The sequence below is a fragment of the Ochlerotatus camptorhynchus genome, unplaced genomic scaffold (assembly GCF_037179485.1).
Source record: "Ochlerotatus camptorhynchus isolate MF236.1 unplaced genomic scaffold, CSIRO-AGI_Acam_v1.1 ptg000639l, whole genome shotgun sequence".
Classification (NCBI taxonomy): Eukaryota; Metazoa; Arthropoda; class Insecta; order Diptera; family Culicidae; genus Ochlerotatus; species Ochlerotatus camptorhynchus.
The window spans coordinates 3,857,738-3,884,808 of NW_027041118.1; the positions used below are offsets into that span (position 1 = coordinate 3,857,738).

Below are 27,071 nucleotides of genomic sequence, written 5' to 3' on the forward strand. Positions count from 1 at the left end.
TGCTAAAAAAGAGTGCAAATAGTGTGTTATATTTGAACATTTAATTTAGTAACTTTTACTTACAAATGAAATATTTACTGATATGAGGGCTACAATTATTAAGAAACCAAGGTTGAGGAAAACCCAAATTACCAAACAAAAATGCACTTTCTCATAAAATGGGTACAGTACGGAACATAATATTTTTGAGTTTGTGAGTAGCAGTTGGTCATTTGTGTGTTGAAAACTGTTATCCGTCTATTGAACACTCAAAAAAAAAAAAAGGTTGAATTTGGACTTATTTCGACGCTAAATCCAGCCTCGCCATTTTCACTCATTCGATGCATAAAAGTGGAATAGTATTGACTTGTATAAATAGAGTTAACACTTTGTGTTTGTATTTGAATGCCTTGTAACGTGATTTTTAGCTGAAGGCTTGTTCATCACGGAGAGAGTTTACACTTGCTTAAGAGTCAAATTTAGACTTCTTTCTGTAATTTTGCCAGTCATCTCTGCTGCGTGTATTTCATGTATAATAGAACAACAAATTATGCATTTAATAAGTATTACAATGCTCATTGGGAGTTTTTGTCAAACCTATTATTTATCTTAAAAAATTTAGAGTTGGCTAGTTATATTTGGTTATTAGTGAGTATATCGAAATTCAATGATGGTTGCCATGAACTATAGTTCACGGTCCCAGCGTGGAAGGAAATGTACACCGTGAACCATATTTCTCGTTTACGAATATATGTGAATTACACACCTTTTCACGTCCTTATAATCACAGGAGATTGTTAGGAAATTCATCAAACATCAACTTCCAAAGGTCGAAAGGTGAAAGGAACTCATACTACCTATATAAATCTCGATATTGAAGGGACTGGGCCAAGGTCAATTAATAAAATTTGAGAATCCGGTAATTTTTGTTTAGCTTGTAAAATAGTAAAAACGTCTAACAGGTTAATCTACAGTATACCTTATGTGGTTTGCTAAACATGTAATATTCCGTTCTAATCTTCTAATTCATTCTGTTCGAGATGAACTAAGCAACTAGCAAAAAAACTCTCTAATAAAGCTTTTAAAGAATCCTGATTCATTCTAATGAGACGTCTATCAGTGTTTCAGAAAAACTGCGGAGTTCTAGCTTTATAAAGGGCGAACACGAAATTATTGCGACACCAAAAATGTCATGCCAATTTTCTTATAATGTTTAGAATCAAACCAAAATTTTAGGGTAGTTTTATACATATATTTACTTCAAAAATCAAAAGAAAAGTTAATCGATGGAGCCTTGAGTGTAAAATTGAACGCATTTTCGCTTGATGCCCTCCATCAAAGTCTTTACAGTGTCATCCGGTACCAGTTTCTCAGTTTTTTTTCCATTTTCTTAACATGTCCTTCTCGTCTTTGACTGTCTTCTTGCTCTTCCGAAGTTCCCGCTTCATTATTGCCCAGTACTGCTCCACCGGGTGCAGCTCCGGACAGTTTGGCGGATTCATGTCCTTTGGAACAAAATGGACAGAATTGGCCTCATACCACTCCAGGACACTTTTAGAATAGTGGCATGATGCCAAATCTGGCCAAAATAGCGGAGCTTTGTCGTGCTGCTGCAAGAACGGCAAAAGGCGCTTCTCGAGGCACTCAGATTTGTAGATCTCGCCATTTACTGTGCCCTTTGTCACGAAAGGCTCACTCCTCAGTCCGCAAGAGCAGATGGCCTGCCAAATGAGATATTTGGAGGCGAACTTCGACATTTTCTTCTTCTTAAATTTGTCGTTCACATCGAACTTGCTCTTGCCGGTGAAAAACTCCAACCCCGGAATTTGCTTAAAATCGGCTTTTATATACGTTTCGTGTATGTAGTCCAGCTCTCTTCTTTGCATTCTGGACGTAGCTCTGCGACATGCCGATCTTTTTAGCCAAATCACGGCTTGAGACGTTGGGATTTGCTTTAATTATCCGCTTCACCTTTCCCTCCGTCTTTTTGTTCTCCGGTCCCGGTTTTCTGCCAGCTCCTTTGCCGTGGTCCAACGTCAACCGCTCCTGGAACCGCTTCAACACTCTGGAGACGGTTGAATGGTGAATGTTCAACATTTTTCCCAACTGCCGGTGCGACAGGTCAGGAAATTCCAGGTGTTTGGAAAGAATTTGTTCTCTCAACTCGCGTTGGTTCACCTCCATTTTCGTTGAATCGAAAAACACGAATTCGAGTTTGACAGCATGTACACAATACACATCAATGAGAAAGTGTGCAAAATTTGGTTGATTTTTACCCAATGGTAAAAAAGTTATGCCCTGTTGAATGCGTCGCAATAATTTCGTGTTCGCCCTTAAATTGGCCACTGGATGTTTTGGATCTTTTGATGGACCATCCTGTGATCTCTAGCATCAATTAAATAATCACAAATCCTAATTCATTCTGATAATACGTCTAAATATGTGTGGTTTCGAAAAAAAAAACGCAAAATTCTAGGATCAGATTCATGAATTGACCACTTTTACCGATGTTCCGGATCTTTCGGTGAACCATTACGAGGTCCCCAGCGTCCATATTCTGGTCACAGCTCTGAATTCATTCTGATAATACGTCTTTAAGGGGATTAAAAAAAAAACTACGGAGCACTAGAATTAGTTTCATGAATTGACCACTTTTATGGATGTTCCGAATCTTCCAGTGGGACATCTCGGTCATAACTTCAAATTAATGCTGATTAGATGTCTATTAGTGGGTTTGAAAATAAAAACCGTCGAAATTAAGGATAAGTTTCATCAATGGACCACTTGTACGGATGTTTCGGATCTTTCCATATTCCGGTCACAACTACGAATTGGCAAACATACTTTTGAACATAAATACCAATAAATGATCCATAAAATATTGGAAAACGTTCCATAAAAAACATCCAAATGATCCATAAAACTTCGGAGAAAATCCTTAAAAAAGTGTGAATGATCCATAAAAAATATCAATATGATCCATATTTAATGTAAAATTTAGCAACACAATTGTAAAAATGTACCGCTAAATTTCTAAGGAATGAGCATTGAAATTGTACGAATTACCCATAAATATATTGCAATTGATCCATAATACATTCAGCAGTGAACCTTAAACTAAAGAAAGTGATCCATAAAAAATCATGTTTGCGCACTTAAAAATATAGCCATGTTCGTATTAATGAAAGCAACTTCCTCAGAGCAGTCTCGTTTTGGACAGCTTGAAGCTGAAATAGGTTTTATTAAACTAATATAAAATCAAAGCCAATCTTAATGCTTATAATAAAACCTATTTCAGCTTCAAGCTGTCTAAAACGAGACTGCTCTGAGGAAGTTGCTTTCATTAATCCGAACATTCTTGAAGAACAACATCGGATATAACCTCAAAATGTCAGAGGGATCAACACCACCGTTGAGTGAAGAACAGAACAGCGATAGAAACTGTACGCTTTGTGAAGGCCACGACCACGTAGATGATATGGTCCAGTGTGATGTCTGCGATTTCTGGACCCATTATAGTTGTGCTGGTAAGACAACAGCTGTAAAGGAGGTTCCGTAGACGTGCTCTAAGTGCACAAATATGCTGAAGGTGGAAAAAGGAACCAAGAAGTCTGTCCCAAAGAAACCACCTAGCAGAAATAATAGAGCGAGGATGCCGCAACCGAATCTGGAAAAGGAAGTACCAATGAGGTCAGCCTGGATGAATCCCTAGACCAGATACGAGAAAATCCACGAACCCCTCATTTTACCTGTCAAACTTTCATAGCGAATTAAAACAAATATTGTTTAGTACTAGAATTTTGACTAGAATGGGGTACGTTAATCGATTTGCTTTGGACCAATAGGCAAGTCAAGTAGTGAGCCAATTTAAAATCGTTAGTTTTGTATTGATTGTTGGTAGCTAGTTCACTACAAATAACTACAATTTAATTAAACGATAGGTGTATTAACAAATTTAGGCAATTAAAATAATTTAGCTGTAAAACATTTTTTAGATGGTTTGGAATTGTATCTTCTTTTCCTCTTTTTTTCTCGTTGATACTCCGACCTATTTAATGTTTGGTTCAACGGAACTGTGAGTTCACAGTTCCGTTGAACCAAACCTGACGTCTGTCATTTCTGACAGCGACCGTTACTGTAGCTCTCTGAATCTCCCACAGGGTTGTCACTGAGTTTGGCGGTACAGGGTTATCCCGATATTCCGAACAGCCATGATCCATAAATTAGACGTATATTATTCACGTTTTGAACACTGTATTATTAATTTTGATCCATAAACCATAAACAATTCCTCCATTACTGCTTAACTACTTAGATTTACTGTCCTGCCGTGTTTTTAGGTAGATGTGCGGAGCGATGGTCAAGCGTATAGAATAAGCTACCAAAAGAAGCTTCTATAATGATCTTCTTAAGAAAAAATGAAAAATTAATGTTAATTTTATGGATCATACCTAGGGTAGGTGTTCCAGTTGTTGGTAGACGTGCTTATTTTGGTGTGTTCAAATTATAGTCTATATCGAGAGGGGCGACACACCCAAATCTCAATTCTAGATGCTCAACAGATCTACCACTAGCGAATCAATCTTCGAAAAATATTCTTTCATTTCTCGCATCTACTTGCATCGGGCCTCATCTTTTACCAGGAAATCTTCAGAATCGTCATCAATCTTCTTTCTATCTACTCAGCGTGTGTGCAGCTAGCCGAAACAAAACACAATTTTTCCTACATCGTAGCTAGAGTCGCCCCCCTCGGTCTATATACATATTTTTTTTTTTTTAATTTGATCAATAAACCTTGGAAAATTGCTACATTACTGCGTAGCTACTCAGGTTTACTGTTCTGCCCGTGTTTTTTTTTTGTCAGAAGAGCAGAACGATGGGCGAGCGTCTAGAATAAGCTTCTTAAAAAGTTTCTAAATGAAGCTTCCATAGTAAGCTTCTTAAGAATATTATTATAGAATCTTCTTTTGGAAGCTAATTCTAGACGCTTGCCCGTCGCGTCGCTTCGCACATCTACCTTAAATACACGGGCAGGACAGTAAATATAAGTAGATAAGCAGTGGAACAATTTTTCAAGGTTTATGGATCAAAATTTAAAAAAATAGTGTCCTAAACATGAATAATATACGTCTAATTTATGGATCATGCCTATATTTTTAAGTGTGCAAACTTGATTTTCTATGGATCACTTTCTTTAGTTTAAGCTTTATTGCTGAATGTTTTATGGATCAATTACAATATGTTTATGGGTAATTCGTACAATTCCAATGCTCATTATTTAGAAATTTAGTGGTACATTTTTACAATTGTGTTGCTAAATTTTACATAAAATATTGATAATATTGATATTTTTTATGGATCATCCACACTTTTTTAGGGATTTTCTCCGATGTTTTATGGATCATTTGGATGTTTTTAATGGAACGTTTTTCAATATTTTATGGATCGTTTTATCAATTCTAAAGGTGCAAACTTAGGGCTGCCCTACGAATTCCTTATAATAATACGTCTATGAATGGTTTCGAGAAAACCGTGGAGTTCTAGAATTAGATTCATTAATTTACCACTGTTTCGTCCAGTGGTAGATCAGGACCCTACGTAGTGATTCCTTGGCGGTTCGATGGATCTACACCAAACAGGGTGACGGCGAAGGATACTTGATAATCGGGATGAAATAGGACGAAGTAAAAGTCCAGATTAACTGCACTCCGAGAGGCAGCGTGCCTACTATTTTCATTCAGTATTTTCAGTTCGTTTTTATACTGTATCTTAAAAATCATCTTTTATCTTAATATTAATTACATCTTACAAAACGGAACACAATTACTTTCAGTGCTCGCAACAATACTGTTGTGATGCAACACTAAATGGCTTTAGTAGCAACTTGCATACAACTATTCATTTATTCTACTGCTGCATGGGAATTGTATTGATCTGCGAGATTTGCGCTTCATTTGACATCATCAGACAAAGTAAATAGAAACAAAATGAAAACAGTGAAACACAACAAGCACTTTTACGGATGTTCCGGATCTTTCGGTGGACCACACCGTGGTCTCCAGCGTCCATTTTCTGGCCACAACTCCGAATTCCTTCTGATAATACGTCTTTAAGAGGTTTCGAAAAAAACCACGGAGCAATAGCATCAGTTTCATGAATTGACCAATTTAACGGATGTTCCGGATCTTCCGGTGGGCTTTCCCGTAGTCCCCAGAGTTCATATTCCGGCAACAAATCCTAATTCAAGCTTGATAAGACGTCTATGGGTGGTTTCGAAAAAAAAACGCGGAGTTCTAGGATCAGATTCATGATTTTACTACTTTTAAGGATGTTCCGAATTTTTCGATGAACCATCCTGTGGTATCCACGATCCATTTTCTGATCACAACTGCGAATTCATTCCGATAAAATGTCTATGAATGGTTTTAGAAAAATCTACGGAGTTCTATGGATCTTCCATAGGACCAGACTTGTGACCTACCGGAAACTGACTCATGCCGTATCCTATCTGCTTAACAACTTCTTGGCGTACAATCAATGTTTGATCCCAATTAGCTGAAATCCCATGTGGTACGAATACAGCGGCAACAGTAGTATAGGAACCCGGCAAGAACGAGTCTTTACAGACGTTCCGGGAGGTTCTTAGAAGTCGAGGGTAAGTTTTAGAACTTAATCATTTAATTTTGGAGAACATCGTAGAAATTCAGGGAATCTTGAAAAACTTCGTAGAGCTTTAGAAAACTTTTTAGCAGTGCAGAAAATGTTGTAAGAGATCAGAAAATGTTTGTAGAAGTTCAAATAAATTTGAAGATCTGCATCAAACTTTGTATGAATTCAGAAAACTTGAAAAAAGTTTGGCGAATTTCTTAGAAATTCAGGGAACTTCGATGAAGTACATTTTTCATTAACGTCAGAGAGTTTTGTAGAAAGTCGGGAAAACTTCGTAGAAGCGGGAACTTTGTACAAGTTTGAAGTTGATGGAACTCAGAAACACGTTTTTCTTATGTTCATAGGGTTACTAGAAGTTCAAGTTAGAAGTCGTATCTACGGTACTTTGGAATCGACGCATGATGTTTAAAAGGGAATTTGTTGAAATACTGCCCGTAAGAAAACAGGCTTTATAATTCACAAACCAATCAAACAAATCGCTTTCATATCAAACACTTGTAAAGTATTTAAAATGCACAACATTAACCAAGCGGGCACTAGAATTAATCTGAACGGCTCTATTAAAGGGGGTCCCACATCAAACTGCATCACGGAAAAAAATGCTGTAGAAAATTACCTAGTTGACCGATCCTTTTCAAACTTTTAGAAAATAAGATGTAACCCATTAGTAAGCTTTTGGCATATTTTATTCATTCAACTTCAATTCCATAACCGCCGCACCTTACGCTTAACTCCACTCATTAGGTTCTGTACAACATCTGGCTGCAGCTTCTTCTGTACGGAAACCCACTTTTTCTTCATGTCTTCTTCAGATCTGACCTCATTGGGATGCTTCCGTACTGGCTGCTACATAAAAGCCCAGTATTTTTCGATGGGCCTTAGTTCCGGTGCGTTGGGGGGTTCATGTCCTTGGGTGCAAAAGTGACCCCGTTGACTTCGTACCACTCCAGGACAACATTTGAATAGGAATGAATCAGACGCTTCTGTAGACACTCCTTGAGGTACTTAGATCACCCCGTTTACAGTCTCGGTAGTCACGAACAGCGCACTCCGTTTGTCACATGAGCAGATCGCTTGCCAAACCATGTATTTCTTGGAAAATTTTGAAAGTTTCTGCTTCCTTACTTGAAGAACAGTAGACCCGGAAGCTGCCGGAAATCCGCCTTGACGTAAGTCTCATCATCCATGATGAGACAATGAGGCTTCGTCAGCATCTGGGTGTACAGTTTCCGGGCTCACGACTTTCCCGCCGTATTTTTCCGTTTGTGACGATTTGGAGCCTTCTGCACTTTGTATGGAGATTCAACTGTTTAGCCACATCCCTGACCGAAGCATTGAGATTCCACTTAAACGCTTTCACGACACGCTTGTGATCCTGATCACTAATAGAACATCCATTCTGACCGCATTTCCCCTACCATTTGATGCTCAGAGTTTTGTAGTAACGTTTAATCACACGACTCACCATTGAGTGCACGATTCCAATGTGTTTTCCGATGTTCCGATGAGAGAGTTGAGGGTTTTCCAGGTGCTTTTGCAAAATCAATTCGCGACGTTGCTTTTGACGCCATTTTGTCTAACTTTCGATAAACTAACAATGATAAAAATACAGTGTAAACAATGCACTCTAAACTACTTCTACCCAAATTTTCAAGAGAAAATACCCAATGGGTAATTTTCTACAGCGTTTTGTCCGTGATGCAATTTGATGTGGGACACCCTTTAGTTGACCCATAATTTGTTAAATGCGTATAACGCGTATGGCATCTACTATAGACTCAATGGAACTTTATATCTTGCCCATAAAACCTGGTGAGGTGATCAGTAAAGCTCCTTGATACAACCTGTGAGCCCTTGGCATAAATCAGAAGTTTACTGAGGTTCACTCATTTGACTTTTTAAGTTGCCCGGTTTTAATTTTTCAAAGTTATCTAGATAAATCTCAGCGCTTCGCCCATAAGAGTTATTTTAATCTACATGACCTTATTTGTTTGAACAAAGCGTGAAATAACTTCTACTTCAGCAGACTGTGCAACGCAATCTTCTCGATGATATGCTTCAAGCTGGATTCATCATTCTTTCGACCGCATCGTAATTCTAACGAAGCACTTCAGAAGTCCAAATTCAAAGCAATTTTTGTCAAGACAATACTGATTATTACGGTCAGCAGCCAGGGATAACCATCTATTCCTATTAAAACTATAATTGATGTCCGTTTCTACTTCACTCTGTATCGCAAGCCACTGTCATCGTGGAATTAATAATGTTTCTCTCTTTCTCCATCTCCTTCCACAGAAATCCGTAATCCCTGTTGCCGATGGCCATTGAGACACAAGCAAACACTAATTGACTGCTCCGGAGCGGGACAAACTAATTGAAAGCCCGCAAAAGAAGTCTCCTTAAAAATCTTTGCTCCTTACCAGGAACTCAAACAAGACGAACCCCACCACAAAGAGTAGAGAAATAATAAGCTTTCCCCTTCGCAGAAGTTCATGGGAAGACTTCTGAAAGTGTCTACCCCTCGGAACTCTACCGCCGTAGTCTGCTTAAATTCCGTCAAAGGACGAGCTCTGATCAAAAAACTTCACAATAACAAAATCCCGCACAAAAGCCGCCGAGCGTCGGGTGGAAAATGAGAGTGCATAAATTTTCCACCCATCGCGTGAGTGATGCTGAAAAGAAGAGCGAGTGCCACTTGCAGCTTTTAGCGTCGTCGCAGCATCATCTGGATAGTAGTAACAATGGAGACGCGTTTGATTCCATGGAGCAGCAGCGTTGCACCGCAGGAGGGCCAGTGCCGGACCCGAATGTAACCACCAGCGGCAAGGTTGCCCGAATCGCCTAGTTTCTACGCTCTGGTTGTACGGACTTTGGGTGAAATTGCATCCCCGAATCGTTGTACCGCATACAAGCACCGAACCCGGAGTGCAGTGTAAAAGTTTTTAATTATGCAGGAGCAGCAGCAAAAGTTGGTGTCATCGAGCGGAATGCATTTGCCTAGTAGCTAGCGCGGAAAGTTATCCCACACAACAGCAACAAAAGCAACGGTATGAAAAGCCGGTGGTGGCATAGTTGGCAGCAGGGTTACTTCCGCTCACTTCGCCTTAAAGAATGTTTTTTGAATTTATGGAATCATTGGATGCTATAATGATATTTTGTACTTGTCAGATACAAGAAGAGGTTGGAAAGTGTGTATTTGACACAAAGAACCTGTCAATTTTACTTTCAGTGCGTCACAATCAGTGAATTTATGACCCGTGAGCGTTCACTCAGAGTGAGCGCTCACGAATCGTCACATCGCTGATTGTGACGCACTGAAAGTAATAATGACAGGTTTTATGTATCAAACACGTTGTTTTCAAAATTTTCTTGTAACTTACTAGTACTAATTACCATTCTCGGTTCTAATGATTTCATTATCCCGAAAAACAATTTTTTAAAGCTAGTGAGTGGAAGCAACCCTGGTTGGCAGCGGGTTAGTTCGGGTTCGGTGGCGACAATGATGTTAGCAATTTTCCTGAATGCACTCACTCGTTTACCTTCTCGGAGAAAGCTTGAAACTGAGTTTAATTATGAAAATTAATAACGATGGTGCCTAGGTGTATGTTGGTATGATCAGCGAGAAATTGTCACTTGATGATGCGTTAGTTTTACATGCGCTTCCCGAAATCTGCATACCGAGCACGAGTAGAGTTTGGGGGATAATTTTGATAGATTGCTTGGTTGATGGAGGGAGGATAATTTCTAATTTTCATCACTGATTAATCAAAATGTACCAACCTATTTGTTATGCATTGATGCAAAGGAAGCGGTGTTTTAGATTGGTTGGATGCAAATATAATTTATTGACCATATGATCCGCTATGTCGTTTTCTCGAGAAAAAGGAGTGTTAAGATAAGAAGCTTAAGATAAACAGTGGAAGACAGGTCAAATTGTATCCATGAGGTAAAATACTCACTTGCAAAAAATAACAATAACTTTGAAAGTGGAACAGCACACAACACCATCCTACTGTTTCTCTCTAAGATCACTAAGTTGGTCATGATGAGAGAAGCAAACAATAGTGGGGTAAAGAAGAGTTACACTGTACAACACTATCGCCTGGAAATGCATTCGGAAACGTGTGGCTTCCGGTAGTGATAAGCGTCGCTAGAACTATTCCACAGTGGCAGACATTAAATGAGTCAAAAGGCCATGAGCCAAACGTGAGCTAGGGAAAGGAGTGTGCATTTGATTAGTGCTATTGAATCAATGGCCTTTCGCTCAATTTCACCCTCTGTTCAATTTTCACTCTACCCTTCGGCACATCTTATGGATTCTCGTGAAGTTTTCCTTACGAACAAGAAACTATCCTGAATTTATCAAATCTCATTCTTCTAGATTTTAAAACTCCCCCAAATATGTGGACTTTTCTGTAGTTATGGGAAGATTTCTGAAATTCTCCAAAGATATCTAAATGCACAGCTGGTAAATATCACGGCCGTCATGTGAGAATGAGAAAACAGGTCCACTCACTATCACGAGACGAAACTACCTATCATGAAATTTCTTGTCATATTCCAATGATCTAGCATTCATGAGAATAATTCAAGAATAACATGTGAAAAGGGCATACAAGCTTTTGGTAAACAAACCTTCTTATGCCCTTTTATCGCTACCCATGTGACACCAACGCAAACCATCAACATTAGCGGGTAGGGGATGCTTTCCCCTTCCTGATGATGATGCTGGCTTGCGTGGGTGACCCTCGGTTGGCGAGAAAAGGGCCTACACAGATTTGTTTACAAAGAGCTTGTATGCCCTTTTCACATGTGACTAGTAGTCAATGGTCCATTTCAAACTTCAGATAGTTCGAGCTGTCGAACGGCATTGTGAAGTGAAAATACAATGTTCCTCTTACATGGGGCATCTGCTGGTTCCAGAATGAGCTCCCCAATGGCATTGTTTTGTGTAAAAATGTGATTGCATCCTACAACAGGTTCCCCCCAGGGCATTCCAGTCAATTTGGTCATCCCAAGAAAGGTCAATGTGGTCAATGATCCACTTCAATTCTATAGAAAGCATATTCATGAAAATCCATGAAGAAAGAGCGGTCGCACGGCATTTTTTTTTTTGAGTAAAAACGCAATTGCCCCCTACTAGAGGTTCCCCCGGGGATATCCCGTGATTCCAAGAGCTGACAATGTGGTCACTGATCCATTTGAAGTTTAATAAATGCCTATTCATGAAAAACCATGAAGAATGAGCTGTCGCGAGGCATGTTTTGGTGTAAAAATGCAATTGTCCTCTGTTCCAGGTTCCCCCGGGGGCATACCGGAGGTCCCGAGAGCGGCCAATTTGGTCACTAATCCATTTAAAGTCTATCAAAAGCCTATTCATGAAAAAACTTACAGAAAAAGCTGTCGCACGGCATGTATTGGTGTAAAAACGCAATTGACCCCTGCTACAGGATCCCTTGGGGGTACCCCGTGATTCCAAGAGCGGCTAATGTGGTCAATGATTCATTTGTAGTTTATGGAAAGCCTATTCTTGAAAAACAATGAAGAATGTCATGTTTTGGTGTAAAAATGCAATTGTCCCCTGCTCCAGGTTCCCCCGGGGGCATACTGGATGTTCCGAGAGTGGCCAATGTGGTCAATGATGCATTTAAAGTTTATCGAAAGTCTATTGACGAGAAACCATGAAGAAAGAGCTGTCGCACGGCATGTTTTGAGTGATTAAATGATCTGCCCGCATTCAAAACCCTTCACCAGAACCGATTCCAGGGAAATGGCCATATCTCGGTTTGCATATGATTCGCTTTAAGAATGGTTCTTCTTTCGTTGTATTTACTAAAATTATATGTATTTAACCAGCATCATATATTAAATTTCACCAACAATTTAGCAAGTTAGACAAGCCCTCCGGAAACCCAAAATATTTCCGGTATCCGGTGACCAGGATTATTTTCGTGGTTACTCCGTAGAACAATATTAGTTTTCCAGTCAAATGCTCTTGGAAGATTTAAAATCGGATCATATTTGACGAAGTTACAACACTCCAAAGTTGACCAAAAAGTTGCCTATCCTAGTTATTTTGAGTAACTCCTGTACATCAAGTGTCCAAAATATGACTCAGAATGGAAAGTTAAGTTTTCTTAATATTTCTGAAAATCCTAGAAATTCTTAAAAAACTCTATAGTTTTTTTTTTGAAGCTAGTTGAACCACTTCAAAGTTCTTAAGGCTTTCATGAAGTTCGCCATATTTTCACTTCGGTTGAACCCCAAAAAAACACCCTAAACGTATTCTAATCCCGTTATTATCATTATTTACATCTAAAGGACATTCCATTGCACCATCCTTAAATGGTTAGAAGTGGTTCTGAACTCGTTAAGGGTGCCATTTTGATGCTACAAAAATCGCCAAAAATGCATTTTTTTCACTTCGGTTGAACCACAAAAAAACACCCTAAACGTATTCTGATCCCGTTATTATCATTATCTACATCTAAAGGACATTCCATTGCACCATCCTAAAATGGTTAGAAGTGGTTCTGAACTCGTTAAGGGTGCCATTTTGATGCTACAAAAATCGCCAAAAATGCATTTTTTTTCACTTCGGTTGAACCCCAAAAAAACACCCTAAACGCATTCTGATCCCGTTATTATCATTATTTACATCTAGGGGACATTCCATTTCACCATCCTAAAATGGTTAGAAGTGGTTCTGAACTCGTTAAGGGTGCCATTTTGATGCTACAAAAATCGCCAAAAATGCATTTTTTTTCACTTCGGTTGAACCCCAAAAATGCATACTAAACGCATTCTGATCCCGTTATTGTCATTCTCTATATCTAGGGGACATTCCATTGCACCATCCTAAAATGGTTACAAGTGGTTCTGAACTTGTTAAGGGTGCCATTTTGATGCTACAAAAATCGCCAAAAATGCATTTTTTTCACTTCGGTTGAACCCCAAAAAAACACCCTAAACGTATTCTAATCCCGTTATTATCATTATCTACATCTAGGGGACATTCCATTGCACCATCCTAAAATGGTTAGAAGTGGTTCTGAACTCGTTAAGGGTGCCATTTTAATGCTACAAAAATCGCCAAAAATGCATTTTTTTCACTTCGGTTGAACCCCAAAAATGCATACTAAACGCATTCTGATCCCGTTATTGTCATTCTCTACATCTAGGGGACATTCCATTGCACCATCCTAAAATGGTTAGAAGTGGTTCTGAACTCGTTAAGGGTGCCATTTTAATGCTACAAAAATCGCCAAAAATGCATTTTTTTCACTTCGGTTGAACCACAAAAAAACACCCTAAACGTATTCTAATCCCGTTATTATCATTATCTACATCTAGGGGACATTCCATTGCACCATCCTAAAATGGATAGAAGTGGTTCTGAACTCGTTAAGGGTGCCATTTTGATGCTACAAAAATCGCCAAAAATGCATTTTTTTCACTTCGGTTGAACCCCAAAAATGCATACTAAACGCATTCTGATCCCGTTATTGTCATTCTCTATATCTAGGGGACATTCCATTGCACCATCCTAAAATGGTTACAAGTGGTTCTGAACTTGTTAAGGGTGCCATTTTGATGCTACAAAAATCGCCAAAAATGCATTTTTTTCACTTCGGTTGAACCCCAAAAAAACACCCTAAACGTATTCTAATCCCGTTATTATCATTATCTACATCTAGGGGACATTCCATTGCACCATCCTAAAATGGTTAGAAGTGGTTCTGAACTCGTTAAGGGTGCCATTTTGATGCTACAAAAATCGCCAAAAATGCATTTTTTTCACTTCGGTTGAACCCCAAAAAACACCCTAAACGTATTCTAATCCCGTTATTATCATTATCTACATCTAGGGGACATTCCATTGCACCATCCTAAAATGGTTAGAAGTGGTTCTGAACTCGTTAAGGGTGCCATTTTGATGCTACAAAAATCGCCAAAAATGCATTTTTTTCACTTCGGTTGAACCACAAAAAAACACCCTAAACGTATTCTAATCCCGTTATTATCATTATCTACATCTAGGGGACATTCCATTGCACCATCCTTAAATGGTTAGAAGTGGTTCTGAACTCGTTAAGGGTGCCATTTTGATGCTACAAAAATCGCCAAAAATGCATTTTTTTTCACTTCGGTTGAACCCCAAAAATGCATACTAAACGCATTCTGATCCCGTTATTGTCATTATCTACATCTAAAGGACATTTCATTGCACCATCCTAAAATGGTTAGAAGTGGTTCTGAACTCGTTAAGGGTGCCATTTTGATGCTACAAAAATCGCCAAAAATGCATTTTTTGACGTTGGATAACGTCTTTCGGCAACATACGGGGGTACAAAATTAAAAACAGTCATTTTGGATGAGTTACGAAAAATTAAAATATTTTGAACGATAATAACTCAACCGTCTCTCGATAGATTTACGAGATAATGGCATCAATCGATTGGAAATATTTCTAGCAATTTGCTGAATGTTTCAAAACTATTGATTTCATTCTGTAAACTATTGAAAAATGGTTAAAAGTAAACCATTGTCTAAAGATGGTGAAAATCGATTGATTTTTTTATATTCTTATACTTTTTCCAACCGAGACATCAGATGCGAGTATCTGACACCTCTGATATTTTCTGTTCAACTATATAAGCGTCCAACAAGGTCGCCCGTTCCATCATTGTCTATCCGATCGTCGACCCAGCAGCAGAGCAGCAGAGCAGCAGAGCAGCAGTACCAGAGCAGCGGAAGCAGAGCAACGGCAGCAGAGCAGCGGCAGCAGAGCCTGGGGGCGAAAGGGCAACTACGCCGAGTGCGTTGGTGCCAGTGCTCCGGTATACTGGGCCGCCGTCATGGAATGCCCAGCTGCTGCAGTTCTCAGTCGGTCGTATTCACCGTCTTCTCCGCAAGGGCAACTACGCCGAGCGCGTTGGAAAAATGGCCCTTTTCAGGGCCACAACATTATTAAGAAAGAGTTTAACGATTAATTTTCTAATTGCGAAGCCATATTTTATCTCGAAAAATAGTTTTTTAATTCTTAACAACGAGAATCTTGAAAACATAATAAAATTTACTTAGAAAGTACCATATGTTATTTTCTAGTGGATTGGGCAAAGACCTTTTCACTTTGATGCTACATGAAAATAAAGTGAAATTCATTTCCAAATCATATACCGGACCCGGCTGTGTTTGTTTTCAAAATCTCGAAAACAAACCCCCGCACACGTTCTACTTCGTTACTTCTAGACTAACATTTGAAAGGGCGGAAGAGCCAAAATGTAAACAAACCATATTTTGGCACATATAGAGAGAACAGTTCACAAACTACTCGATAAACACGAAAAAGTAGAAGAAAATATCACTTCATATCATCAAAAACGTTTCTTCTTACATGGCGTATTTCCAACTTTCAACTCGATGATGCAACTGGTTGTTACGCCTTGCACCAGAACAACGAATTATATTGTTTTAATATGCCAAACGTATATTAAAACAGTACAACAAACGTATTGATTCTGTAGTATCTAGTCTCGCCCGATTCATTTGAAACGCATCCGATTGATATTTCACGTGTAAACAACGAACAAAAAGAAGACCAAAAAAAATCTCCGGGCGTAATTCCACTCTCACAAAATTTACGAACGAAGAACCAAGGCGGAACAACAAACAAAAAATCCCGATTGTGTACTTCCACGGCGTATCACCAGTGTTGGCAGTTCAAAGTGTGGAAGATCTGGGGGGTAACAACATGTATGAAATTATCAGAGCGTATGATGTTTTCTTCTCAATTTCACGACAAAGAAAACTTTTTTTTGAGTTTTTAGTTATGCATGATGATAGATTACACTATTAACTATATGTCAAGCTTATAAAATCATCCAGAAAATGGAAAGTCGTGAAATAGGATTAATTTTTAGGTCATCAAAATTCGGAAGCGATTTTCTCGATATGGTTTTTTTGGAGTTCAGCCCTTTTCAAATAATAGTCTAGACTTAATCTAGACTAGAACGGAACGAAAGGTCACTTCAACTCTTTTGAATTATTGTGGTGGCCCTGAAAAGGGCCGGTTTTGTTAAGATACGACGAGCCAGCTGGATGTCCTTCGGCATGATAGTGACGCGCTTGGCGTGGATGGCACACAGATTGGTATCCTCGAACAGACCGACCAGATAGGCCTCGCTAGCTTACTGCAGAGCCATAACAGCTGAGCTCTGGAAGCGCAGATCGGTCTTGAAGTCCTGGGCAATTTCACGGACCAGACGTTGGAAAGGCAACTTTCGGATCGGCAGTTCGGTGGATTTCTGATAGCGACGGATCTCACGCAAGGCGACGGTGCCTGGCCGGTAGCGATGGGGCTTCTTTACTCCTCCGGTGGCTGGAGCGCTCTTGCGAGCGGCCTTCGTTGCCAACTGCTTGCGAGGAGCCTTTCCTCCAGTGGACTTGCGAGCGGTCTGCTGAGCTGGTTGTGATGTGTATGCAATGAAAGCACACTGTGGAATAAAAATAAAAATCACTTCCATTCTGTTTTATAACATGCGTTTGCTGTGTTCAACCAATCAGAAACGATGAAAGAACAAGAACACAACAACTAACCAAAAGAATTTAACCCTCGCGTAGGTATAAAACAGCCAAAATTTGGAATTTTTGTTCACTTTTGTTTCAAACTTCATCGACGTTACAATTGTCATACTAGAAAATGACTGGACGCGGCAAGGGTGGAAAAAGACTTGGCAAAGGAGGAGCCAAGCGTCACCGAAAAGTGTTGCGTGACAACATCCAGGGCATCACTAAACCTGCAATCCGTCGTTTGGCTCGTCGTGGTGGAGTTAAGAGAATTTCCGGTCTCATTTACGAAGAAACCAGAGGAGTGCTGAAGGTATTTCTGGAAAACGTTATTCGTGACGCCGTTACTTACACAGAACATGCAAAGAGGAAGACTGTCACCCCCATGGATGTCGTTTACGCTCTGAAGCGGCAGGGACGTATTCTGTACGGATTCGGGGGTTAATTTAGTATCATCGACTCAGAACCAAAAAATCGGCCCTTTTCAGGGCCACCATATAAATTTAAAAGGTGTTTCAGAATTGATTTTCTTGCCAGAATGTGAAAGGTTGAAGTGATGTGATGGAGCGTTCATCAATCTGCGGGTGTTAAGCTTAAAACAACGTAGGTCCTGCTGGTTACCGCTACTAATCCAGTACCGACAATATTCTGCATACATTTTGGTGTGGTAGTTTCAGATACGTCATGCACTTCCGGAATCGAGAGAAGAAATTAATGAAAACGCCTGAGTTGTCCGAACGCGCTTTGGGGAAAGATATCGAGCTTATTCGAGCGTTTTATTTCGATAAGCAGCAGGTGTGCTGAAGGAATTACAGGGAAACGTCATTCGATGAACTGTTACATTCAAATAATTTTTCCCCGGTATATGACCACAATTTTTAATAGGGCATCACGGCCACCCAAATTTGAGTTAAGTTAGCTTGTTGTAAGTGCAGGAACTCAGCAATGAGAAAATGTCTCATGTTTGTCCAGGATAAACTTACTGAGAAAAGTAAATATTGGACACACATTCATTGGTAGTACTCCTACTTAGAGTAAAATAATTTCATTTTCCGGCTGATTTTTGAGATTTTCCACAGGAAACCATGAGCCAATATTACTCATCGCTGGGTTCCTTAACTATTGGCTACTAAAATTTAGGTCGTGCTTATCGCAGGGTTGTCATTGTCAAAACTCAAAATAGTAAACTGTTTATTTTTGATAGAATAAAAGGAAACAACGATTCAGTCCAATGGAAATGGAAAGTTTCATAAAATTTCCAACATAGAAATACAAATTGATTGTGGTACCTAAAAAAGAGTTATTAAGGAATATTCCTAAAATATAATATACACAATTAAGTACAACACATAACAGACTTTTTTTTTCTTTGTGGTTGTCTTTACAGACGGCTAAGACCATATTTTGGTCCATCTCGCCTATAACAGACGTTATCCAACGCCAAACCTGCGGTCGTATCTAGTATACAACCCTTCCAACTTTTTTTCACTTCGGTTGAACCACAAAAAAACACCCTAAACGTATTCTAATCCCGTTATTATCATTATCTACATTTAGAGGACATTCCATTGCACCATCCTAAAATGGTTAGAAGTGGTTCTGAACTCGTTAAGGGTGCCATTTTGATGCTACAAAAATCGCCAAAAATGCATTTTTTTCACTTCGGTTGAACCACAAAAAAACACCCTAAACGTATTCTAATCCCGTTATTATCATTATCAACATCTAGGGGACATTCCATTGCACCAACCTTAAATGGTTAGAAGTGGTTCTGAACTCGTTAAGGGTGCCATTTTGATGCTACAAAAATCGCCAAAAATGCATTTTTTCACTTCGGTTGAACCCCAAAAAACACCCTAAACGTATTCTAATCCCGTTATTATCATTATCTACATCTAGGAGACATTCCATTTCACCATCCTAAAATGGTTAGAAGTGGTTCTGAACTCGTTAAGGGTGCCATTTTGATGCTACAAAAATCGCCAAAAATGCATTTTTTTTTTTCACTTCGGTTGAACCTCAAAAATTCATACTAAACGCATTCTGATCCCGTTATTGTCATTATCTACATCTAGAGAACATTTCATTGCACCATCCTAAAATGGTTAGAAGTGGTTCTGAACTCGTTAAGGGTGCCAATTTGATGCTACAAAAATCGCCAAAAATGCATTTTTTCACTTCGGTTGAACCACAAAAAAACACCCTAAACGTATTCTAATCCCGTTATTATCATTATCTACATCTATGGGACATTCCATTGCACCATCCTAGAATGGTTAGAAGTGGTTCTGAACTCGTTAAGGGTGCCATTTTGATGCTACAAAAATCGTCAAAAATGCATTTTTTTCACTTCGGTTGAACCACAAAAAAACACCCTAAACGTATTCTAATCCCGTTATTATCATTATCTACATTTAGGGGACATTCCATCGCACCATCCTAAAATGGTTAGAAGTGGTTCTGAACTCGTTAAGGGTGCCATTTTGATGCTACAAAAATCGCCAAAAATGCATTTTTTTCACTTCGGTTGAACCACAAAAAAACACCCTAAACGCATTCTGATCCCGTTATTGTCATTCTCTGCACCCACGGGACAAGACAATGCACCATCCTGGAATGGTTAGAAGTGGTTCTGAACTCGTTAAGGGTGCCATTTTGATGCTACAAAAATCGCCAAAAGTGCATTTTTTTCACTTCGGTTGAACCACAAAAAAACACCCTAAACGTATTCTAATCCCGTTATTATCATTATCTACATCTAAGGGACATTCCATTGCACCATCCTAAAATGGTTAGAAGTGGTTCTGAACTCGTTAAGGGTGCCATTTTGATGCTACAAAAATCGCCAAAAATGCATTTTTTCACTTCGGTTGAACCCCAAAAAAACACCCTAAACGTATTCTAATCCCGTTATTATCATTATCTACATCTAGGGGACATTCCATTGCACCATCCTAAAATGGTTAGAAGTGGTTCTGAACTCGTTAAGGGTGCCATTTTGATGCTACAAAAATCGCCAAAAATGCATTTTTTTCACTTCGGTTGAACCCCAAAAAAACACCCTAAACGTATTCTAATCCAGTTATTATCATTATCTACATCTAGGAAACATTCCATTGCACCATCCTAAAATGGTTAGAAGTGGTTCTGAACTCGTTAAGGGTGCCATTTTGATGCTACAAAAATCGCCAAAAATGCATTTTTTTCACTTCGGTTGAACCCCAAAAAAACACCCTAAACGTATTCTAATCCCGTTATTATCATTATCTACATCTAGGGGACATTCCATTGCACCATCCTAAAATGGTTAGAAGTGGTTTTGAACTCGTTAAGGGTGCCATTTTGATGCTACAAAAATCGCCAAAAATGCATTTTTTTCACTTCGGTTGAACCCCAAAAAAACACCCTAAACGTATTCTAATCCCGTTATTATCATTATCTACATCTAGGGGACATTCCATTGCACCATCCTAAAATGGTTAGAAGTGGTTCTGAACTCGTTAAGGGTGCCATTTTGATGCTACAAAAATCGCCAAAAATGCATTTTTTTTCACTTCGGTTGAACCCCAAAAATGCATACTAAACGCATTCTGATCCCGTTATTGTCATTCTCTACATCTAGGAGACATTCCATTGCACCATCCTAAAATGGTTAGAAGTGGTTCTGAACTCGTTAAGGGTGCCATTTTGATGCTACAAAAATCGCCAAAAGTGCATTTTTTTCACTTCGGTTGAACCCCAAAAAAACACCCTTAACGTATTCTAATCCCGTTATTATCATTATCTACATCTAGGAGACATTCCACTGCACCATCCTAAAATGGTGAGAAGTGGTTCTGAACTCGTTAAGGGTGCCATTTTAATGCTACAAAAATCGCCAAAAATGCATTTTTTTCACTTCGGTTGAACCCCAAAAATGCATACTAAACGCATTCTGATCCCGTTATTGTCATTCTCTACATCTAGGGGACATTCCATTGCACCATCCTAAAATGGTTAGAAGTGGTTCTGAACTCGTTAAGGGTGCCATTTTAATGCTACAAAAATCGCCAAAAATGCATTTTTTCACTTCGGTTGAACCCCAAAAAAACACCCTAAACGTATTCTAATCCCGTTATTATCATTATCTACATCTAGGGGACATTCCATTGCACCATCCTAAAATGGTTAGAAGTGGTTCTGAACTCGTTAAGGGTGCCATTTTAATGCTACAAAAATCGCCAAAAATGCATTTTTTTCACTTCGGTTGAACCCCAAAAATGCATACTAAACGCATTCTGATCCCGTTATTGTCATTCTCTACATCTAGGGGACATTCCATTGCACCATCCTAAAATGGTTAGAAGTGGTTCTGAACTCGTTAAGGGTGCCATTTTGATGCTACAAAAATCGCCAAAAATGCATTTTTTCACTTCGGTTGAACCCCAAAAAAACACCCTAAACGTATTCTAATCCCGTTATTATCATTATCTACATCTAGGGGACATTCCATTGCACCATCCTAAAATGGTTAGAAGTGGTTCTGAACTCGTTAAGGGTGCCATTTTGATGCTACAAAAATCGCCAAAAATGCATTTTTTTCACTTCGGTTGAACCCCAAAAAAACACCCTAAACGTATTCTAATCCAGTTATTATCATTATCTACATCTAGGAAACATTCCATTGCACCATCCTAAAATGGTTAGAAGTGGTTCTGAACTCGTTAAGGGTGCCATTTTGATGCTACAAAAATCGCCAAAAATGCATTTTTTTCACTTCGGTTGAACCCCAAAAAAACACCCTAAACGTATTCTAATCCCGTTATTATCATTATCTACATCTAGGGGACATTCCATTGCACCATCCTAAAATGGTTAGAAGTGGTTTTGAACTCGTTAAGGGTGCCATTTTGATGCTACAAAAATCGCCAAAAATGCATTTTTTTCACTTCGGTTGAACCCCAAAAAAACACCCTAAACGTATTCTAATCCCGTTATTATCATTATCTACATCTAGGGGACATTCCATTGCACCATCCTAAAATGGTTAGAAGTGGTTCTGAACTCGTTAAGGGTGCCATTTTGATGCTACAAAAATCGCCAAAAATGCATTTTTTTTCACTTCGGTTGAACCCCAAAAATGCATACTAAACGCATTCTGATCCCGTTATTGTCATTCTCTACATCTAGGAGACATTCCATTGCACCATCCTAAAATGGTTAGAAGTGGTTCTGAACTCGTTAAGGGTGCCATTTTGATGCTACAAAAATCGCCAAAAGTGCATTTTTTTCACTTCGGTTGAACCCCAAAAAAACACCCTTAACGTATTCTAATCCCGTTATTATCATTATCTACATCTAGGAGACATTCCACTGCACCATCCTAAAATGGTGAGAAGTGGTTCTGAACTCGTTAAGGGTGCCATTTTAATGCTACAAAAATCGCCAAAAATGCATTTTTTTCACTTCGGTTGAACCCCAAAAATGCATACTAAACGCATTCTGATCCCGTTATTGTCATTCTCTACATCTAGGGGACATTCCATTGCACCATCCTAAAATGGTTAGAAGTGGTTCTGAACTCGTTAAGGGTGCCATTTTAATGCTACAAAAATCGCCAAAAATGCATTTTTTCACTTCGGTTGAACCCCAAAAAACACCCTAAACGTATTCTAATCCCGTTATTATCATTATCTACATCTAGGGGACATTCCATTGCACCATCCTAAAATGGTTAGAAGTGGTTCTGAACTCGTTAAGGGTGCCATTTTGATGCTACAAAAATCGCCAAAAATGCATTTTTTTCACTTCGGTTGAACCCCAAAAAAACATCCTAAACGTATTCTAATCCCGTTATTATCATTATCTACATCTAGGGGACATTCCATTGCACCATCCTAAAATGGTTAGAAATGGTTCTGAACTCGTTAAGGGTGCCATTTTGATGCTACAAAAATCGCCAAAAATGCATTTTTTTTCACTTCGGTTGAACCCCAAAAATGCATACTAAACGCATTCTGATCCCGTTATTGTCATTCTCTATATCTAGGGGACATTCCATTGCACCATCCTAAAATGGTTACAAGTGGTTCTGAACTTGTTAAGGGTGCCATTTTGATGCTACAAAAATCGCCAAAAATGCATTTTTTTCACTTCGGTTGAACCCCAAAAAACATCCTAAACGTATTCTAATCCCGTTATTATCATTATCTACATCTAGGGGACATTCCATTGCACCATCCTAAAATGGTTAGAAGTGGTTCTGAACTCGTTAAGAGTGCCATTTTGATGCTACAAAAATCGCCAAAAATGCATTTTTTTCACTTCGGTTGAACCCCAAAAATGCATACTAAACGCATTCTGATCCCGTTATTGTCATTCTCTATATCTAGGGGACATTCCATTGCACCATCCTAAAATGGTTACAAGTGGTTCTGAACTTGTTAAGGGTGCCATTTTGATGCTACAAAAATCGCCAAAAATGCATTTTTTTTCACTTCGGTTGAACCCCAAAAAAACACCCTAAACGTATTCTAATCCCGTTATTATCATTATCTACATCTAGGGGACATTCCATTGCACCATCCTAAAATGGTTAGAAGTGGTTCTGAACTCGTTAAGGGTGCCATTTTGATGCTACAAAAATCGCCAAAAATGCATTTTTTTTCACTTCGGTTGAAACCCAAAAAACACCCTAAACGTATTCTAATCCCGTTATTATCATTATCTTCATCTAGGGGACATTCCATTGCACCATCCTAAAATGGTTAGAAGTGGTTCTGAACTCGTTAAGAGTGCCATTTTGATGCTACAAAAATCGCCAAAAATGCATTTTTTTCACTTCGGTTGAACCCCAAAAATGCATACTAAACGCATTCTGATCCCGTTATTGTCATTCTCTATATCTAGGGGACATTCCATTGCACCATCCTAAAATGGTTAGAAGTGGTTCTGAACTCGTTAAGGGTGCCATTTTGATGCTACAAAAATCGCCAAAAATGCATTTTTTTTCACTTCGGTTGAAACCCAAAAAACACCCTAAACGTATTCTAATCCCGTTATTATCATTATCTACATCTAGGGGACATTCCATTGCACCATCCTAAAATTGTTAGAAGTGGTTCTGAACTCGTTAAGGGTGCCATTTTGATGCTACAAAAATCGCCAAAAATGCATTTTTTTTTCACTTCGGTTGAAACCCAAAAAACACCCTAAACGTATTCTAATCCCGTTATTATCATTATCTTCATCTAGGGAACATTCCATTGCACCATCCTAAAATGGTTAGAAGTGGTTCTGAACTCGTTAAGAGTGCCATTTTGATGCTACAAAAATCGCCAAAAATGCATTTTTTTCACTTCGGTTGAACCCCAAAAATGCATACTAAACGCATTCTGATCCCGTTATTGTCATTCTCTATATCTAGGGGACATTCCATTGCACCATCCTAAAATGGTTAGAAGTGGTTCTGAACTCGTTAAGGGTGCCATTTTGATGCTACAAAAATCGCCAAAAATGCATTTTTTTTCACTTCGGTTGAAACCCAAAAAACACCCTAAACGTATTCTAATCCCGTTATTATCATTATCTACATCTAGGGGACATTCCATTGCACCATCCTAAAATTGTTAGAAGTGGTTCTGAACTCGTTAAGGGTGCCATTTTGATGCTACAAAAATCGCCAAAAATGCATTTTTTTTCACTTCGGTTGAAACCCAAAAAACACCCTAAACGTATTCTAATCCCGTTATTATCATTATCTACATCTAGGGGACATTCCATTGCACCATCCTAAAATGGTTAGAAATGGTTCTGAACTCGTTAAGGGTGCCATTTTGATGCTACAAAAATCGCCAAAAATGCATTTTTTTTCACTTCGGTTGAACCCCAAAAATGCATACTAAACGCATTCTGATCCCGTTATTGTCATTCTCTATATCTAGGGGACATTCCATTGCACCATCCTAAAATGGTTACAAGTGGTTCTGAACTTGTTAAGGGTGCCATTTTGATGCTACAAAAATCGCCAAAAATGCATTTTTTTCACTTCGGTTGAACCCCAAAAAACATCCTAAACGTATTCTAATCCCGTTATTATCATTATCTACATCTAGGGGACATTCCATTGCACCATCCTAAAATGGTTAGAAGTGGTTCTGAACTCGTTAAGGGTGCCATTTTGATGCTACAAAAATCGCCAAAAATGCATTTTTTTCACTTCGGTTGAACCCCAAAAATGCATACTAAACGCATTCTGATCCCGTTATTGTCATTCTCTATATCTAGGGGACATTCCATTGCACCATCCATTTTGATGCTACAAAAATCGCCAAAAATGCATTTTTTTTCACTTCGGTTGAACCCCAAAAAAACACCCTAAACGTATTCTAATCCCGTTATTATCATTATCTACATCTAGGGGACATTCCATTGCACCATCCTAAAATGGTTAGAAGTGGTTCTGAACTCGTTAAGGGTGCCATTTTGATGCTACAAAAATCGCCAAAAATGCATTTTTTTTTCACTTCGGTTGAAACCCAAAAAACACCCTAAACGTATTCTAATCCCGTTATTATCATTATCTTCATCTAGGGGACATTCCATTGCACCATCCTAAAATGGTTAGAAGTGGTTCTGAACTCGTTAAGAGTGCCATTTTGATGCTACAAAAATCGCCAAAAATGCATTTTTTTCACTTCGGTTGAACCCCAAAAATGCATACTAAACGCATTCTGATCCCGTTATTGTCATTCTCTATATCTAGGGGACATTCCATTGCACCATCCTAAAATGGTTAGAAGTGGTTCTGAACTCGTTAAGGGTGCCATTTTGATGCTACAAAAATCGCCAAAAATGCATTTTTTTTCACTTCGGTTGAAACCCAAAAAACACCCTAAACGTATTCTAATCCCGTTATTATCATTATCTACATCTAGGGGACATTCCATTGCACCATCCTAAAATTGTTAGAAGTGGTTCTGAACTCGTTAAGGGTGCCATTTTGATGCTACAAAAATCGCCAAAAATGCATTTTTTTTTCACTTCGGTTGAAACCCAAAAAACACCCTAAACGTATTCTAATCCCGTTATTATCATTATCTTCATCTAGGGGACATTCCATTGCACCATCCTAAAATGGTTAGAAGTGGTTCTGAACTCGTTAAGAGTGCCATTTTGATGCTACAAAAATCGCCAAAAATGCATTTTTTTCACTTCGGTTGAACCCCAAAAATGCATACTAAACGCATTCTGATCCCGTTATTGTCATTCTCTATATCTAGGGGACATTCCATTGCACCATCCTAAAATGGTTACAAGTGGTTCTGAACTTGTTAAGGGTGCCATTTTGATGCTACAAAAATCGCCAAAAATGCATTTTTTTCACTTCGGTTGAACCCCAAAAAAACACCCTAAACGTATTCTAATCTCGTTATTATCATTATCTACATCTAGGGGACATTCCATTGCACCATCCTAAAATGGTTAGAAGTGGTTCTGAACTCGTTAAGGGTGCCATTTTAATGCTACAAAAATCGCCAAAAATGCATTTTTTTTTCACTTCGGTTGAACCCCAAAAAAACACCCTAAACGTATTCTAATCCCGTTATTATCATTATCTACATCTAGGGGACATTCCATTGCACCATTCTAAAATGGTTAGAAGTGGTTCTGAACTTGTTAAGGGTGCCATTTTGATGCTACAAAAATCGCCAAAAATGCATTTTTTTTCACTTCGGTTGAACCCCAAAACAACACCCTAAACGTATTCTAATCCCGTTATTATCATTATCTACATCTAGGGGACATTCCATTGCACCATCCTAAAATGGTTAGAAGTGGTTCTGAACTCGTTAAGGGTGCCATTTTGATGCTAC

At 38.8% G+C, this 27,071-nt stretch overlaps 1 protein-coding gene across 1 annotated transcript in view; it reads left to right on the forward strand.

Annotated features, from left to right (window-relative positions):
* The window catches only part of LOC135714374 (zwei Ig domain protein zig-8-like), a 319,903-nt gene that overhangs the window by 111,142 nt on the left and 181,690 nt on the right, over positions 1 to 27,071 (forward strand). Inside the window, exon 2 of the mRNA XM_065237723.1 lies at positions 8,944 to 9,695. The gene's annotated coding sequence lies outside the window, so the exon portion shown is untranslated. The remainder of the gene's footprint in view (positions 1 to 8,943; positions 9,696 to 27,071) is intronic.